Source organism: Mustelus asterias, chromosome 22, assembly GCF_964213995.1.
Source record: "Mustelus asterias chromosome 22, sMusAst1.hap1.1, whole genome shotgun sequence".
NCBI lineage: Eukaryota > Metazoa > Chordata > Chondrichthyes > Carcharhiniformes > Triakidae > Mustelus > Mustelus asterias.
Window position 1 is genome coordinate 39,554,345 of NC_135822.1, and position 13,218 is coordinate 39,567,562.

General features: G+C 44.9%; 1 protein-coding gene across 1 annotated transcript in view; it reads left to right on the forward strand.

Moving 5' to 3' along the window:
• The window catches only part of usp48 (ubiquitin specific peptidase 48), a 142,347-nt gene that overhangs the window by 7,304 nt on the left and 121,825 nt on the right, over positions 1-13,218 (forward strand). The window lies entirely within an intron of this gene.

The window sequence follows — 13,218 nt, forward strand, 5'->3', positions numbered from 1 at the left end:
TGGGACTTAATAGGATGGAGGGTTATAGGTAGGCCTAAAAGGTAGGGATATGTTCGGCACAACGTGTGCTGTAGTTTTCTATGTTTCTATATTGGAATAGTGTAGGTTAGATGGGCTTTAGATTGGTTTCACAGGTCGGTGCAACATCGAGGGCCGAAGGGCCTGTACTGCGCTGTAATGTTCTATGTTCTAACTCTGAGCCACGGTAAGTGATACTAAGGTGACTAAAAGATAGGGGCTAGGTTTTGAGCAGCATCTTGAAGACGTGAGGAAGCAGTTTAAAAAGGAAATTCCAGACCTTGCAGCCGAGGTAGCGGAATGTACACTGCTAGTGATGGAGCAAAAAAATCAGGTATGTGTAAAGGCCAGAATTGGAGGAGTGCAGAGATCTCAGGATTGTAGAGCTGGAGGAGGTTACAGAGAATGGAAGAGGTGAGGTCATGGAGAGAGTTGAAAATGAGGACAAGAATTTACAATTGAAGCATTACTGGACTGTAGATATAGATCAGTCATTACAGGGGTGATGGTAAATTAAGGGTGATCAGTACAGCAGGCATCTATTTGGGAATGATCTTCACAAGGGTTAGGAGAAGATTCTGTGCTGCCAAAAGAGATGATTTTTAAATCAACATTCTCTGCTAATTGCTACATCTTTTTCTCAGACAGCAGTGCTTGCTCTTTATTCGAACGCAATGTTGGCCTTAAATAAAAATGTTTCTACTCCTGTGTTCCATGTGGTGTGAAATACTGGACCTGTGAATGCTGACCAATTTAGCAGTCCCATAATCTAGGAATTCATCGCCTCGAAACCACAGTATTTTAGAATTTTGGACATGATGCAAATGAAACTAATAAGAATATGATGGAAAATTTGGATAATTGTGGAGCTTCGTTTTCATGCATTTTTCTTATTGATAACTTGTGTAACTTCATGCAGTAAATTGAGAGAATGAGGTAGAGATATTGATAGCTGTGAAGACTAGCCCACATTCAGAAAGGAAGCTAAAGGAAGTAAATTACTGATAGTTTGGATTGTTGGCTGAACCGTGTGTAGAAATTACAAACATAATGAGCAATCAACATTTATTCTAGAAAGGAAAGTGTTATTTGACCAATCTCATTGAACTCTTTGAAGGGTAACATAGAAGAGCAGAGATGTAGTCTATTTAAATTTCAAACTGCCTTATGTAAGATACCATAGACTAATGAATAAAGTCAGACCATGCGGAGTCAGAGATAATTAGCAGAATGGCTAGCTAGCTGAAAGACAGAAAACAGAGATGGGGTATAGGATAGCTCTTCAGATGGCAGTATCTAAGATGGGATCCCACAAGGATCTGTGCTGTCACCACTTGTTGTTTGCAGTTATATATTAAAAAAAACTTTGGAATCAAAACCACAGTTCCTAAATTTGTAGACAACAACAATTTAGGAGGCATGGTCGACACTGAGGGAAGTACAACAAATTGGATTGACGATTGGCTGTCAGACAGAAGGCAGAGAGTTGGGATAAAAGGTTCTTTCTCAGAATGGCAACCGGTGACAAGTGGTGTCCCGCAGGGTTCAGTGTTGGGGCCACAGCTGTTCTCTTTATATATTAACGATCTAGATGACGGGACTGGGAGCATTCTGGCCAAGTTTGCCGATGATACAAAGATAGGTGGAGGGGCAGGTAGTATTGAGGAGGTGGGGAGGCTGCAGAAAGATTTAGACAGTTTAGGAGAGTGGTCCAAGAAGTGGCTGATGAAATTCAACGTGGGCAAATGCGAGGTCGTACACTTTGGAAAAAAGAATAGAGGCATGGACTATTTTCTAAACGGTGACAAAATTCATAATGCTAAAGTGCAAAGGGACTTGGGAGTCCTAGTCCAGGATTCTCTAAAGGTAAACTTGCAGGTTGAGTCCGTAATTAAGAAAGCAAATGTAATGTTGTCATTTATCTCAAGAGGCTTGGAATACAAAAGCAGGGATGTACTTCTGAGGCTTTATAAAGCACTGGTTAGGCCCCATTTGGAGTACTGTGAGCAATTTTGGGCCCCACACCTCAGGAAGGACATACTGGCACTGGAGCGGGTCCAGCGGAGATTCACACGGATGATCCCAGGAATGGTAGGCCTGACATACGATGAACGTCTGAGGATCGTGGGATTATATTCATTGGAGTTTAGGAGGTTGAGGGGAGATCTGATAGAAACTTACAAGATAATGAACGGCTTAGATAGGATGGACGTAGGGAAGTTGTTTCCATTAACAGGGGAGACTAGGACGCGGGGGCACAGCCTTAGAATAAAAGGGAGTCACTTTAGAACAGAGATGAGGAGAAATTTCTTCAGCCAGAGAGTGGTGGGTCTGTGGAATTCATTGCCACAGAGGGCTGTGGAGGCCGAGACGTTGAGCGTCTTCAAGACAGAAATTGATAAATTCTTGATTTCTCGAGGAATTAAGGGCTATGGGGAGAGAGCGGGTAAATGGAGTTGAAATCAACCATGATTGAATGGTGGAGTGGACTCGATGGGCCGAATGGCCTTACTTCCGCTCCTATATCTTATGGTCTTATGGTCTTAAATCACAAGACACACTTGAGGGAATGGCAACTTGGCAAATGAAGTTCAGCACAGATAAGTGGCGGAGCATCTTTGCAGAAGAGGACTTGTGTTTCCTTTAAGCATACATGAAGAAGGCAACTGAAAACCACCTCGATGTTCTTTTCCCTCGTCACATTGCTCATTGCAGTTGGAAATGTGGAGGCTTTTATGAGCAGCTGGTGAGAAAAGTGTAGGACTGCGAAGTGGAAAAATGAGCAAAGGGCTTGCTCTTGGATCGATCATCACTACAGATGTTTGAAATATTGTATTTTGATAAACACAGTAAGGAGGTCACATTTTACTTGTAAAAATGAGAATCTAAATAGGGTAGAGGAGCAAAGGAGTACTAATGCATAAATCGTTAAAAGCTGCGATACAGATCATTAAGGCCATAAACAAAAGCTGACTAACCACTCTGGTTCACCATAGATCACCGTGTACAAGTTGATCCAATGTATAAGACAACCCCAAATTTACTGACATGAAAGTTCATGTTTACGCCTATACTTGGCGCAAAGTTGACTCGCCATCTAAGAAATGCCAAACTTGCATTAGGAGAGAGCTTCGATTTTTCACCTTGGAAATGCATGTTTTACTTCTAAGTCAGAGCATGGAATGTGGGCTGTGTTGCCAAGAAAATATAGAGCGTACTGCATGTGGTGAATGATGAGCAGAAATGGATCCTCCCAAAAAAAAGTGAAGTTCAAAGCTGGATTGAAACTGAAAGCTGTAACCTTTGCTAATTCATCAAATAACTGCTACAGCGAGGGAATTAGGTGTTTGGGGAAAGCTGGTGTGAAATTGGGAGGAGGTGGGTGGAATCTGGTCTGGGAAACATGCCCAAGAATAAATGCGTCATGTGAACTGGGACCAGCTACTGGCCTGATCTTGTGAAGCAGACATCAGAATTGGTCTTCAGTTACATCACCAGAAATGCAAAACATATATATCTCAGCAAAAATTTCACATCAACAGCTAATTGGTTTAGCTGTTTTATGGAATAAAAATCAAAATGTTGTGGCAGAAGACCAAGATTGCTTAGAAATCAAAAGTTCTTTACCAAAATGGTTAAGAGGTGACTTAATAGAGGCATACAAGATGATCAGAGGATTAGATAGGGTGGATAGTGAGAGCCTTTTTCCTCGGATGGTGATGGCTAACACGAGGGGACATAGCTTTAAATTGAGGGGTGAGAGATATAGGACAGATGTTAGAGGTAGGTTCTTTACTCATGGAGTAGTAAGGGCGTGGAATGCCCTGCCTGCAGCAGTAGTGGACTCGTCAACATTAAGAGCATTCAAATGGTTATTGGATAAACATATGGATGATATTGGAATAGTGTAGATTAGAGGGGCTTTAGATTGGTTTCACTGGTTGGCGCAACATCGAGGGCCGAAGGGCCTGTACTGCACTGTTATGTTCTATAAAATTACCTGTTTTGTGTGATTTTGCCATTATGCAATGGCGAAGACGGGTACCCTTTATGTCACACAGCAACTGAACTGTTGAGTGGAAAGGTTTGAAAACAGTTTTGTGCAAACCACGATACTTGTGAAGACAAGATTCATGGTGGTGGTACTAGCTTCCATGGCTGACGGTAGAAGATTAAAGCCTGTGGTAATTTTCAAATGTAAAACCATGCTGAAAATCAAGTGTCTTGTAGGAGTTTATCAACATGTCCATGACGATGGTTGGATGGGTGAGAATGGACTGAAATTGTGGATCGATGATGTGTAGAATCGACATCCTGGTGGCCCAAGCAGAGCAGAGCTCATTAATGTGGGGACACTTTCAGATCCCTTTTAACTGATGAGGTCACTGAAGTAATAACACCCAAATTACAATTATACTGGGGACCTAACATCTTTCAACTTTTGGCTGTGTGCCTCAACAAGGCATTCAAGAATCATGTTTGAACCAAATGGATGTTTGACAGAGAACCCTTCAAAAAGAGTGGAAGTATGCATGCTGCCTTGCTTGATGGTTTGTGGTTTTGGGATCAAATTGTTCGTGCGCAAGTTCATCAGATTGTTCAAAAATGCGGAATATCCAATAGAGAGGAAGTTGATTTGTGGTGAAGATTTGGAAGCACCAAATCTGATCCATTGCAGTGATACTGTCGCCAAAGTGACTTAATGAATTTGATTAACTCTTTGCACTGCATGCATGAATTTGATGGTTTTTAAAACCTTTAAAATGGCGGCAACCTGAACCACACCTGTTGGCCCTGGTGTTTGAAAGGATTTTTCGAGGCTTCAAAATGTGTTTCTGGAGGGATAGGATTAAAAAGTGGAGAAGTCTTCTTAGGCAGTCCCTCTAAGTTGAGAATGACTTGCTTCCACATTAAAAATGAGTTCTCAAGATCTGAGGTGTCCGATGTGTGACCTCCAGTCCCTGTCACGGGTGGTTGGAGGAACAGGCGGGTGGGGTTCCCAGGTTACCACACCTTCCTTTCAGTGTTGACGCTTGGCTTCAGCTTGCTGTGTGTTGAAATTTGGGGTTCAGCTCCTTCCCGGATGCTTTTCCTTCACTTCAGGTGATCTTGAGCCATGGATTCTGAGGTGTCGCTGGGGGTGTTGCATTTTTTTCATGGAGGCTTTGTAGGTGTCCTTGAAGTGTTTCCTTTGCCCTTCAGGAGCTTGCTTGCTGTGCCGAAGCGTCGAGTAGAGTGCTTGGTTTGGGAGACTCGTGTCAGGCGTATGGACCATGTGGCCTGCAGAGCGGAGCTGATCGAGGGTGGTCGGTGCTTCGATGCTGGGGATGTTGATCTGAGTGAGAACACTGATGTTGGTGCGCCTATCCTGCCAATGGATTTGTAGGATCTTGTGGAGCCAGAGCTTGTGGTACTTCTGTATAGCCTGCTCGCTGGTTGGCTCCAGAACGTGCTGTTATAAGAAACTATTCTAAAAACATTCTATTAACTGATCTGAGCTACCTTTACCTTTCTGATTTTTCAAATCTAAATGTAGATTAGAATCCCCCTTGTTTATCGCACTATCTCTCCCTTTGTACTCTGTCTTCCTCTGTAGTCGCAATTAGGGGGCCTATACACCACTCCCACAAGTGACTTATTGCCTTTATCATTTCTCATCTCAACCCAAAGCAATTCCACATCCTGGTTTCCTGAACTTGGGTAATTCCTCTCAATTGTGCTAACACCCATCATTAGTTAACAGAGCCGCCACCGTTCCACCTTTTCCTATCTTACTGCCTTACCTAAATGTCACATTGCCGTCAATACTCAGGGTCCCAATGTTTGTCAATCCAGTGGCCATGTCTCTGTAATGGCTATCAGAACGTACTTATTAATTCTTATTTACACTGTCAGGTCAGAAGGGTATCATAGAATCATAGAAACCCTACAGTGCAGAAGGAGGCCATTTGGCCCAGCGAGTCTGCACCGACCACAATCCCACCCAGGCCCTATCCCCACATATTTTTACCCGCTAATCCCTCTCACCTACACATCCCAGGACTCTAAGGGGCAATTTTTAACCTGGCCAATCAACCTAACCCGCACATCTTTGGACTGTGGGAGGAAACCGAAGCACCCGGAGGAAACCCACGCAGACACGAGGAGAATGTGCAAACTCCACACAGACAGTGACCCAAGCCAGGAATCGAACCCGGGACCCTGGAGCTGTGAAGCAGCAGTGCTAACCACTGTGCTACCGGTAAAGGTAGCGTAGATGAGTTCATAGAATAAGTTTCTTAGAACAGCATGTTTTGGAGCCGACCAGGGAGCAGGCTATACTAGACCTTGTAATGTGCAGTAAAATGGGATTAATTGTATAATCTTATAGTGTGAAGGTACCTCTAGGTAGCAGCAATTATAAAATGATTAACATTCAGTTTGAGGGGTGAAGAGTGTGTCAAAGACTCGTATTTTAAACGTAAACAAGAGCAATTATGAGAGCATGAAAGCAGAGCTAGCTAAAGTAAACTGACTGGCAAATTAGATGAAGTGATGAATCAACAGAGATGTGGTGGCAGACATTTAAAGGTATATTTCAGAATAGAGTTGCATTTCAATATGAGAGAAAGTTCCAGGTGAAGGACTCGCCCGTTTTAAGGTAAATAGTTAAAGACAGGCGTCAAACATAAAAAAACATACACAGTAATTAAATAAAGACAGGTGGTAAGTCAGCAGATTGGACAGAGTATAAAGAACAGCAAAAAATTACAAGAAGATTAATAAGGAGGGAAAATAGAATGCAAGAGAAGGATAGCTAGAAATATAAAGATAGATGGTAAGAATTTCTATAGATATTTAAATGGGTTAAAGTGAGCATTGGTCCTATAGAAAAGCATGCTGGGGAATTGATAATGGGAAGCAGGGAGATGGCGGATGAATTGAACACGTATTTTGCATATCACTGTAGAGGATACAAGTAACATCCCAGAAATAACTAGATCAGGAAATGGAAAGGAGGGAGAAACTCAGAAATAATACCAGGAAGTGGTATTGAGCAAATTGTTGGGACTGAAGAGTGTTAATTGTGGCAAAGGTAAGATAGCAGAATGTATTTATAGGAGAACAGAGGTCAGTGCTTAATGGGGGCAAAACTGAACAAGAAGGGACAGTGGCCATGTGGGGGAGGGGTGGGGGTGTGTTGGGACAAGCCGGGTGAACCAATAATAGAAAACAAAAGGGGAAAGTTCACAGTCTAAAGTTGTTGAACTCAATGTTGAGATAGGTTAAGCGAATGGACAAAGATCTGGTGAATGGAATGTAGTGTGGAAAAATGTGCAATGGTCCATTTTAAAGAATAAAGAAGAAGCTAATTTGAATGGTGTGAGATTGTAGAGCTCTGAGGTGCAGAGGGACCTGGCTGTCCTTGTGCATTAATCACAAAAGTCTAGTGTACAGGTGCAACAAGTAACTAGGAAAGTTAATTGAATGTTACTGTTTGTCACGAGGGGAATTGATTGCATAAGTAGGGAGGCTATGCTTCACTTGTACAGGGCGAGACCACATCTGGATTACCGTGTACAGTCTAGTCTCCTGATTTAAGGAAAGATGGAAACATGTCAGCAGTTCAGACAAGGTTTACTAAACTAATACCTGGGATGGGCATGTTGTCTTATGATGGAAGGTTGGACAGCTTAGATTCACTGGAATTTAGAAGAGTGAGAAGCGACTTGATCAAAACCTTTAAGATCCTGACAGGATGGATGAGGAAAGGATGCTTCCCCTCGTTGGAGAACCTGAGTTTGCCCATTTAAGACTGAGATAAGGCAAATTTTTTCCTCTGATGGTTGTGTGTCTTTGGAACTCTCTACTTCAAAAGTTAGTGGAAGCAGGGTCTTTGAATGTTTTTAAGGCAGAGCTGGGTAGATTCTTGATTAACAAGGGGGTGAAAGGTTTTTTGGGGTAGGCAGAAATGTGGAGTAATGATTTTATTGAATGGCGGAGCAGGCTCGAGGGGCTAAATGGTTGCCTAATTTGTATGTTTGTATATCAAGACATGTTTATTTTGTCTGACCCCCAAGTTTTGGTTGGCCCCTGTCCGGCGAAAATAGTTACTAATCCAGTATCCTGAAATTGCAAGATCTACATGGATTGAATTTACAATTGTACTTTTTCCAATATTTTAGTGGTATTACCCTCCAAAGCCCATGTCTAGTTAGTTATGATTTTTGAAAAGTGTAATGGTAATCTAACCCTGCTTGAAAATGGCCAACTGTCTTCCAGTGAGACAGCCCTGCCAGAACCTGGATTCTCTCGAAATCTAATGTGGGCGCATGTTAGATGAGGAAAGGCTGATGATGTTTCTACGTATGCTTATAGATAGGTGGACAAACTCAAGCATTGAGGCTATGATCATCTGCTATCAGCTTTGCTGGGTTAATCATGTAGTATGGATGTCAGATACCAAGCTCTCAAAGCGGGTAGTGTTCTCCCAGCTCAATCAGGGTAGAAAGTGCTTCAAGAATGTGCTGAATGTCAACATGAAGAAATGAAACATTGACATCAGCTCTTTGGTGAACTTCGCTCTGTACCATACCAGGTAGTGGCAGCGTCTTTGGGATGGATCCCTGCAATTTGAGAACCCAACAATTTCAAAATGAAGAGGAAAAGACAGGGTGACTTAAAGACCATGACCCAAGCTGGTAATGCACGACCAGACACCCTGCATGACCACCAATCCTCGTGTCATATTGAATGCAGATCCTGAATTGGCCTCAACAGCAATCTTCAGATTCATGGAAGGTGGTCATCCTTGCTAGCAAGGGGTACCCAATAATGTTAGAATAAGGCACCACAGAATAATAGCTCTGAATCTCAGCCAATCCAATTGGAACCAAGTTTTGCAATGTGACAGATGTGTCCTTTTTCACATTGCATCTGATCTTTCTATCTCATGACTGCAGCCAAAGTAAACATTTACCCAATCCTATAGTTCCTGGTCTTCTACTGCTCCTCCCCTTCCTCCTGCATGTCCATCAAAGCCATTTTGTAATCTTGAGATCGGGTTGGTCCTTCCAATGCCTCGTGTTCCTTTTTGGGCCTATGCCCACTCTGGATGTCAGAAGGTCACATCATTAAAGTTATGCTGTATAGATGCCCAGCAACTTATTGTCATCATTATTTCCTGATTGATTTCATTTTTTCCTTCATTTTCTGCATTTATTTAAGTTTTTAACTTCAGTTCAAAACATGCCATGGAATTTCTTTGAGTTAACTGCAATTTATCAAGATTTTCAAAAGCAGTTCTTATCCGCTGAGACCTGTGTGTAATTTTGACCTTTTAAAGATGGCTTTGTGGTCTAACAAAAGTTTTAAGCTTCACTTAAATCAACGCAATGTGACTTGTTTCACTATGCCAGATACACAAAAACTAACAAACCTACAGAATGGACACATAAACCTGCAACACAAATCATTAAAACGAGCATTGCAGGTTAGTGAAGCCATGAAAATGCAAACAGCACGGGGATCATTTCTAGTAGAATACAATTCAAAAGTAGAGAAGTTGTGTTAAACTTGTATAGAACTTTGGTTTGACCACAATGAGTCTGGTACACTCCTGCCTTCAAATTATTAAGGATTATCGAGGCACCGGCGAAAAATGCATAACAGATTTACAAGGATGATGCCAGAACTGAGTCTGTAACCCTCTTTTTAAAAAAAAATTGCATTCCTTTCTCAAAGTTACAAAGCCCTTAATCCAACTTCTTGCTTGCTTCAAAAGCCATTTCAAATTGAATCCAATTTGTGGTACCCACAAAAGGGACATACTAGATCCAAGCTGACAAGAACAGGGATTACTGATCCCGGGCGTGACCCTACGCTTGATCTTAACCAGAGGAATTGGAATTTTTTTATTTCAAAAATATACTTTATTCACAAAAAAAAACTTTCAAATAAGACATTTCAAATGACAGATCCAATAGTTACAAACAGTCCAATAAATGAATCATTTTTACAGTACTATACAGTGCTTATTTACAAAACATTACATTCATTACATTTCATTACTTAAAACTATGTACATGCATCGTCCGAGTTTACTGTGTGCCGTTATTTTTCAGATTGGCACACAGTTACGCAGGCCGAGGGTATTCTGCAGTTACCCGGCCCTCGGTCTGCCTCGGTTGAGACGCTTTACACGGTGGCCTTTCCCCATTGTGCCTTTGCGGCGGCTGCCCCAAGCTTGAGCGCGTCCCTGAGCACGTAGTCCTGGACCTTGGAATCTGCCAGTCTGCAACACTCGGTCGAGGACAATTCTTTCAGCTGGAAGATCAGCAAGTTTCGGGTGGACCAAAGCGCGTCCTTCACCGAGTTGATGACCCTCCAGCAGCAGTTGATATTTGTCTCGGTGTGCGTCCCCGGAAACAGCCCGTAGAGCACAGAGTCCTGCGTCACCGAGCTGCTCGGGATGAACCGCGACAAATACCACTGCATCTCACTCCAGACCTTCTTTGCAAAGGCACATTCCACAAGGAGGTGTGCGACCGTCTCATCAGCCCCGCAGCCGCTTTGAGGGCAGCGTGCAGTGAGGTTGAGACCTCGGGCGTGCATAAAGGATCTGACGGGGAGTGCCCTTCTCACCACCAGCCAAGCCAGGTCTTGGTGCTTGTTTGTGAGTTCTGGTGATGAGGCATTCTGCCAAATGACACTGACAGTCTGCTCAGGGAACCATCTGACAGGATCTGCCGTCTCCTTTTCTCTCAGGGCCTCAAGGACATTACGTGCTGACCACTGCTTGATAGCCATGTGGTCAAAGGTGTGTTTCCGGAAGAATTTCTCCACGAAGGACAGGTGCTGCGGTATGGTCCAACTACTTGGAGCGTTCCGCGGCAATGTGGCCAGACCCATCCTCCGCAACACTTGGGACAGGTAGAACCTCAAAAAATAGTGGCACTTGTTGTTAGTGTACCGAAGATCTACACACAGCTTGATGCAGCCGCACACAAAGGTGGCCATCAGGATGAGGGCAGCGTTGGGAACGTTTTTCCCTCCGTTCTCTGGAGATTTGTGCATCGCCTCCCTCCGGACACGATCCATCTTTGATCTCCAGATAAACTTGAAGATGGCCCGGGTCACTGCTGCTGCGCAGGACTTGGGGAGAGGCCACACCTGCGCCACGTACAACAACACGGACCTCGCATCGGATCACAAGGTTCTTCCCAGTGATGGAGAGGGAGCGTTGCTCCCACAATCCCAATTTTTGTCTGGCTTTGGCGATGCGCTCCTCCCAGTTTTTGGCGCATGCCCCTGCCGCTCCGAACCATATCCCTAGCACCTTGAGGTAGTCTACCCTAACGGTGAAGGGGACAAAGGATGTGTCAGGCCAGTTCCCGAAGAACATGGCCTCACTCTTACCCTGGTTGACTTTGGCCCCCGAGGCCAGCTCAAACTGCTCACAGACTCGAAGAAGCCTGCGAACAGACGGGGGGTCCGAGCAGAAGACAGCCACGTCATCCATGTAGAGGGAGGTTTTGACTTGCGTCCCTCCGCTGCCTGGGATTGTAACCCCTTTGATGCCTGGGTCGCTTCTGAGGGCCTCGGCAAAGGGTTCAATGCAACACACAAAAAGGACGGAGGAGAGAGGGCAGCCCTGCCTGACTCCAGACCTGATTTGAAACATATCTGATTCCCACCCATTGATTGAAACTGCGCTACTGATGTCTGTGTAGAGCAGTTGGATCCAATTGCAGATTCCCTCCCCAAAGCCCATTTTGGAGAGCACATCCATCATGTAGCTGTGCGATATTCTGTCAGACGCCTTCTCCTGGTCTAGACTGATGAGGCAGGTGTCCACCTGCCTGTCCTGCACGTAGGCGATCGTATCCCTGAGTAGCGCGAGGCTATCAGAGATCTTCCTGCCGGGTACAGCACAGGTTTGATCAGGATGGATCACTGACCCCAGAGCAGACTTGACCCTGTTGGCGATGACCTTGGCCAGAATTTTATAATCCACATTCAATAGTGAAATGGGTCTCCAATTTCTAATTTCTTCCCTTTCCCCCTTCTGCTTGTAGATGAGGGTGATAATGCCTTTCCTCATGGACTCTGACACGCTGCCTTCAAGAAGCATACTCTCGTAAACTTCCATGAGGTCCGGGCCCGTCAAGTCCCACAACGCCGAGTAAAACTCAGCCGGTAAGCCGTCGCTTCCGGGAGTTTTACCCTTCTGAAGGGACTCGACGGCCTTTGTCAGCTCATCCAGAGTTACCGGCCTGTCCAGGCTCTCCCGCTCACCGTCGTCTAAGACCTCTGTGATAGACGACAGGAAAGACTGGGAGGCCGTGCTGTCTGTTGGCTTCAGGTCATACAGTCCGGCATAGAAGGATTTGCAAATCCTCAGAATGTCAGACTGCGATGACTTTACAGAGCCATCTTCTTCCTTCAGGCTTGTGATCACAGAGGTTTCTCTGTGCACCTTCTGGAAGAAGAAGCGTGAGCACGTTTCGTCCTGCTCCACGGAGCGGACCCTGGACCGGAAGATAACCTTGGAGGCCTCCGAGGCAAAGAGCGAGGCTTGCTGGCTCTTCACCTCCCGGAGGTCCTCCTTGACATCAACCCCCACCGACTGCAGTTGGAGTAGCTCCTGCATGCTTTTCTGGAGTCGGGGCATTTCCCCCCGTCTCTCCCTGGCCTTCTGAACCCCTTTTCGGATAAAGGATCTCTTGATGTTGCCCTTGATGGTTTCCCACCAGAGCGATGGAGACTCAAAGAAGGGTTTCACGGTTCTCCAACCGTGGTAAACCCTCTTGAGTTCCTCGAGGTTCTCTGGGGTCAACAGTTCTACATTAAGCTTCCAGGACCCCCTGCCCACTTTCTGGTTTTCCTCCAGCTGACAATCTGCCAGCAGGAGGCAGTGGTCAGAGAAGAACACCGGCTTGACGTCGGTGGACCTGACCGTGAGCGCGCGGGATGCAAACATGAAGTCGATCCTGGAGCGGACAGACCCGTCTGGCCGCGACCACGTGTATCTATGCTGCTCTCCGTCTGCTTGGTCGCTGAAGACGTCGAGCAGCTTGGCATCTTTGACTGTTTCCAGCAGGGCTCTGGACGTAGCGTCCAGTTTACTTTCGGCCCTGTTGGATCGGCCGGCCTTGTCAATGATACAGTTAAAATCCCCACCCAGTATGATTGGCCTGGAGGTGGTGAGTAGCAGTGGCA